Source organism: Rhamphochromis longiceps, linkage group LG4 (genome assembly GCF_057381845.1).
Source record: "Rhamphochromis longiceps isolate RC_006_pf linkage group LG4, R_longiceps_female_GT1.1, whole genome shotgun sequence".
Lineage (NCBI taxonomy): Eukaryota > Metazoa > Chordata > Actinopteri > Cichliformes > Cichlidae > Rhamphochromis > Rhamphochromis longiceps.
The window spans coordinates 26,109,184-26,115,183 of NC_140560.1; positions in this window are offsets into that span (position 1 = coordinate 26,109,184).

A 6,000-nucleotide genomic window follows, 5' to 3' on the forward strand; every position below is an offset into this window, starting at 1 on the left:
CTCATAGAGAGACGATGCTCTGACCCTGCAGACAGGCTATTCTACCTGCAAAAGTACATAGCAGGTGAGGCAAAATCCTCTCTTGAAGGCAGCTTCTACAGAAAAGATGAAGAAGCCTATCAACAAGCATGGGATAGGTTAAATGCTAGATATGGCCATTCCTTTGTAGTGCAGCGGGCTTTCAGAGATAAGCTAAATGGGTGGCCGAAGATTGGTGGAAAGGAATATCTCAAGTTAAGAGATTTCAGTGATTTCCTCCAAACATGTAGTAATGCCATGCCTCACGTAAAGGGCTTACAGGTTCTTAACGACTGTGAGGAGAATCAGAAAATACTAGTCAAGCTTCCTGATTGGGTGACATCTAGATGGAACCGTTATGTCACAGAGCAGCTAGATCGGGGCAACGACTATCCAAGCTTTCATGAGTTTGCTTCCTTTATCTCTAAGGAGTCACGCATCGCATGCAATCCAGTGTCATCCTTACATGCCTTAAGGCACTCTGCAGAGGCACCAGCAAGAGAGATGAAGCGTTCAAAAGCAAACACGTTTGCCACAAATGTGAAACCCCCGATTCCATCAAGCTCCACCGCCAAATCTGACCCTGGTGAAATCAAGTTGGGAGATGCAGGGAAACCAAAGAAATGGACCACACCAACACAAAATTCCAATAATGGCCAGTGTATTTGCTGTAGTGAGAACCATTCCATACATAAATGCAAGAGGCTTATGGACATGTCTGTAGAGGATAAGAAAAAATGCATACTTGAAAATAAGTTGTGTTTTGCATGTCTAAGAAAGGGTCACAATTCTAAAGACTGTAGGAACAGGGCCATGTGTGGCATATGCAGAAAGAGTCACCCAACGCCATTGCATGAAGATCGTTCTACAGCAGCATCAACACAAGGCGCAGTTGAAGAAAGTACGTTGTCATTATCATGTTGTGTGAGTGGAGGTGAAGGTGGGAGTACATCAATGATAGTCCCAGTGTGGATCTCAACACTTAGTGCTCCGGACACTGAAACCCTAGTGTATGCACTATTGGACACTCAAAGCAGTCACACATTTGTTGATCAGGAGGTGTGCGAAAAGCTACAAGCAACAATGGAACCAGTGAAACTTAAACTTTCCACCATGATGGGGAGAGACTCAGTCGTGAAGAGTCAAAGAGTATGCAAGCTCAAAGTTAGAGGATTTTCCTCTAATGTTTCCATCAGTTTGCCTCCAGCCTACACAAGGGACTTCATTCCCCTTGACCGCACACATATTCCCACTTGCCAGACAGCCAACAAATGGAAACACCTTGTAAGCATGGCCCAGGAGATACCCCCGTTGATGGACTGTGGTGTTGGATTGTTGATTGGATACGACTGCTCCAGAGCGTTAATTCCAAGAAGGGTCGTCACTGGGGGTGACTATGAGCCTTATGCTATTGAGACGGATCTTGGTTGGAGCATTGTGGGAAGCGCACCACAGCGTGTGCAGGCTAAAGATGTGACTGGTTTTTGTCATCGAGTGTCTGTCAGAGAGGTGCCACCCATAACACCATTTGCTGTCATCAAGGCCCTGGAGTCTGATTTTGCAGACACAAAACCTGGTGACAGAAGCATATCTCAAGAAGATATTTGCTTCCTGCAGATCTTGAAAGACAGAATCCAACAAAATAAGGATGGTCACCTGGAGATGCCTCTCCCTTTCAAAGCACGTCCGCATCTCCCAGACAACAAAGGGCTGGCGTTAGTACGGCTGAAGCATCTAAAGAGGAAGCTGGACAGAGATCCCAAATTCAAAATAGACTACGTGAGATTTATGGAAGGTGTCTTCAAGGATGGAGATGCAGAGAAAGTGGAAAACCAAGCAGAGCTGGGGAAAGTCTGGTATATCCCACACCAAGGAGTTTACCACCCCAGAAAACCAGGAAAAATCAGAGTGGTTTTCGACTGCTCTGCAAGGTATGAAGGCACCTCCTTAAACGACCATCTGCTAACAGGACCTGACCTCACAAATAGCCTAACAGCCGTGCTGTGCCGCTTCCGTAAACATCCCATCGCAGTCATGTGTGATGTGGAGAAAATGTTCCACAGGTTTCATGTGAGCGAGGACGATAGAGACTACCTGCGGTTTCTCTGGTGGGAAAATGGAGACACAAACTCTGAACCCAGAGAGTACCGCATGAAGGTTCACCTGTTTGGAGCATCATCATCCCCTGGCTGCGCCAATTATGGCATGAAGCACCTTGCCAGCCAATGTGAGAAAGAGTACCCCTCCGCAGCTAACTTCATCCAGAAACATTTCTATGTCGACGATGGTCTCATGAGTGTAGAGTCGGTGGGTAAGGCAATTGAACTGGTCAAAGAAGCCCAAGCCGTGTGTGCCAAAGGAAAGCTGCACCTTCACAAATTTCTCTCCAACAGCCGAGAGGTCCTTGACTCTGTCGATGTTGCAGAGCGTGCTACGGAGGTAAAGAATGTTGATCTTAATCACGAGGATTTACCAGTTCAAAGAGTGCTAGGTATAAGGTGGAATGTTGAAAATGATAGCTTCTCCTTCAAGGTGTCACTTGAGGAGAAACCAGCAACGCGCCGAGGGATTCTTTCAATTGTGGCCTCCTTGTATGACCCTTTGGGGTTTCTAGCCCCAGTCATTCTTGAAGGGAAAAGAGTGCTGCAGGAGATGTGTCAGAGAGGCACAGGGTGGGATGAGCCACTACCCAAAGGCTTGAAGTTAAGGTGGGAGACTTGGATGAAGGATCTGGAGAACCTGGAAAGAATTGAAATTCAAAGATGCTTCATACCTGACAGCCTTGGCGAGATTCAAAGAGTCGAGCTTCATCATTTCTCTGATGCAAGCAGTCAAGGGTATGGCCAGTGCTCTTACATCAGAGTGGTAAGCAGAGAAAGGGTATGCTGCTCCTTGGTCATGGGCAAGGCGAGGGTTGCACCAACCAAAATAGTTACCATACCGAGACTTGAGTTAACTGCAGCAGTAACCTCGGCATCTGTGAGCAGCATGTTAAGAGAGGAGCTAGAACTCAAGGTTGATGACGAATATTTTTGGACAGACTCAAAGGTCGTGCTTGGTTACATCAATAATGAAGCAAGAAGGTTCCATGTGTTCGTGGCAAACCGCGTGCAGAGAATTCGAGAAACCACCGATGCACGGAAATGGTACTATGTTGACACAGGAGAAAACCCTGCTGATCATGCCTCGAGAGGCCTCAAAGTAGCTGACCTCATCAAGTCAAATTGGTTCTCTGGTCCCAGCTTTCTATGGGAAAGAGAGATAGCCACAAAACAGGCTACTTCAGACTTGCTGGTGGGAGACCCAGAGGTGAGGACTACTCAGGTGTTGAAGGTTGATGTAGCAAGGCAGTTTGACATCCAGAAGCATCTGCTGCGGTTCTCAAGATGGACTACAGCTGTCAACGTCATTGCTCGTATCCAGCGGCTGGCAAAGAGGATCAGGACCGCTGAGCCTTTAAGCGTGGAAGAGAGAAAGCAAGCTGCACAGACTCTCGTCAAGCTTGCACAACAAGATGCCTTTCAAGAGGAGTTAAACACACTCAGCCAGAAACTAGGAAGGCTGCCTTGCAACCACCAACTCTTTCAGCTTGACCCATTTCTCCAAGATGGCATAATGAGAGTAGGAGGAAGACTGAGGAAGGCATCTGTGCCTCTTGAGTTAAGACACCCAGTGATCCTTCCTAAAGATGGTGCTGTTACAAACCTCATCATTGCACACCATCATACCAAGATACAACACCAAGGCAGAGGACAAACCCTCAATGCCCTGAGAGCCAATGGTTACTGGATCACTGGTGGAAGTAAGGCTGTAGCCCAATACATCAGGCAGTGCATACAGTGCAGGAGAGCCCGCGCGCCACCAGAGGAGCAACGGATGGCAGATCTACCTAGTGACCGTGTTGATCCCACACCACCATTCACTTATTGTGGTATGGACTGCTTTGGTCCTTTTCACACCAAACAAGGTCGCAAAGATCAAAAACGGTATGGCCTCCTCTTCACATGTTTTTGCTCAAGGGCAGTGCATATAGAGATGTTGGAGGATTTGACGACTGACGCATTCATCAATGCCTTGCGCTGCTTCATTGCCCTTCGTGGAGCTGTTAGGCACATTAGGTCCGATCAGGGAACTAACTTTATGGGGGCAAGAAACGAGATGGCAAAGGCTCTGAAAGAACTTGATAAGGAAAGAGTGACTGCATACCTAGCAGAAAATCAGTGCGACTTCCAGATGAATACGCCCCACTCTAGTCATGCTGGAGGCGCATGGGAGCGTCAAATCCGGACAGTGAGAAGCGTACTGAGCACAGTCCTTGCCTGCAGTGTGGGAAGGTTGGATGATGCTTCATTGAGGACATTCCTTTATGAAGCTATGTGCATCGTGAATAACCGCCCACTCACTGTTGATAACATCAATGACCCCAAAAGCTTGGAGCCACTCACACCGAACCACTTGATCACCATGAAATCCTCAGTCCCACTTCCACCTCCAGGTAAATTCGTCAAGGAGGACCTGTATGCTAAGAAACGGTGGAGAAGGGTACAGTATTTGACTGAGCAATTTTGGCACAGATGGAGAAAGGAATACCTGGCCAATATTGCTCTGAGACAGCGATGGCATACACCAAGACGTAATGTGGAGGTGGGTGACATTGTGATTCTCAAAGAGGAAGATGTTCCTCGCAATGAATGGAAACTTGCTAGGGTTGTGGAAGCACATGAGGATGATGATGGACTTGTACGGAAGGTGACAATCCAGACTGGTGATCGGAAGTTAGGAAAGGGAGGCGAACGCCTCGTCCAACCCTCAATCATTCAGAGACCCATTCAGAAATTAGTGGTCCTGGTGAAAAACAGCTAAATGGGAAAAATGTCATTCATTGATTAGATTTCCCTTCTAAAATAGAAGTTGTCATTATGCTGTACTTCATGCACATGTTATGGAGATGTAAAATCTACTGTTCATATTGTTGAATTCATTTGTTGAGAAAAGAATATTGTTTATGTCAATGCAAGAATGTTTAAAACAACAACATGGTGCTTGGGAATTACCATTGATATAATGAGAAATGCAAGTGTATTTACGTTCTCAATTGTAATAATCAAAGGTAATTGGTGGGAGTGTAGCTGACGCTGAAATGTTTGTGTGGGTTGCCATGACAACACCAAAGTGAATCTGAGATCGTTATTGTTTTCTATTTGTTTTCTTTATTTGCTTCTCATGCTTGTGTACATTTGCAGTAGGAAAGGTAATCTATGAATCCAGTGATATATCCTGCTTATAAGAAATGTTTCTGTTAAAATATTATTGTGAAGTAGTCACTTCCTGTGAGTTGCGGGAACCGGAAGTTGTGCGCGGGAGAGACAAGACAGAACGGTAACACGGCGGACTTTTCGGAATATACAACTTTTCTACTGCTGGTTTTACAAGGCGTACACGGTAAAAAATCATTATGCTGTTATTTGTTTAACACTTGTGCACCTTGTGAAAGGAAATAAGTGGCTGAGATGAATATCATATGTGCTATCGATATTATTTTACTTGTTTCTAGTTTTCACGGTGCTCCATGATTGTGAGAGGAATAAAAGAATTGTGGACATCAGTACGAAGCGTGGATTCTTTCGACCAGAGTAGAAACACCTATGTACTCACATTACAGCACACACTGATCATAATTTAGGCTGAAATTTACATTCATATGATAATATGTGCCACCCTTTGGTACTTACTGTGATTTGTTCATTTTTATTACTAGAACAACATCGATTCAGGTTGTGCTTAAAAAATATTACACACAATAATATTATTTTTTTAAAAACACACATTTCAAATTTTGGAAGATTTTTGACATTTTCTTTTTCTTTTCCTGTTTTTTTCCCCTCCGTGCACATTAGAAGTCGGCCAGAAACCTCTTTTCTCTACCATATCACTTGACTTTTATTTTGAAAGTTCAGGGATTTTTCTTTCAGCCTTGGTCTA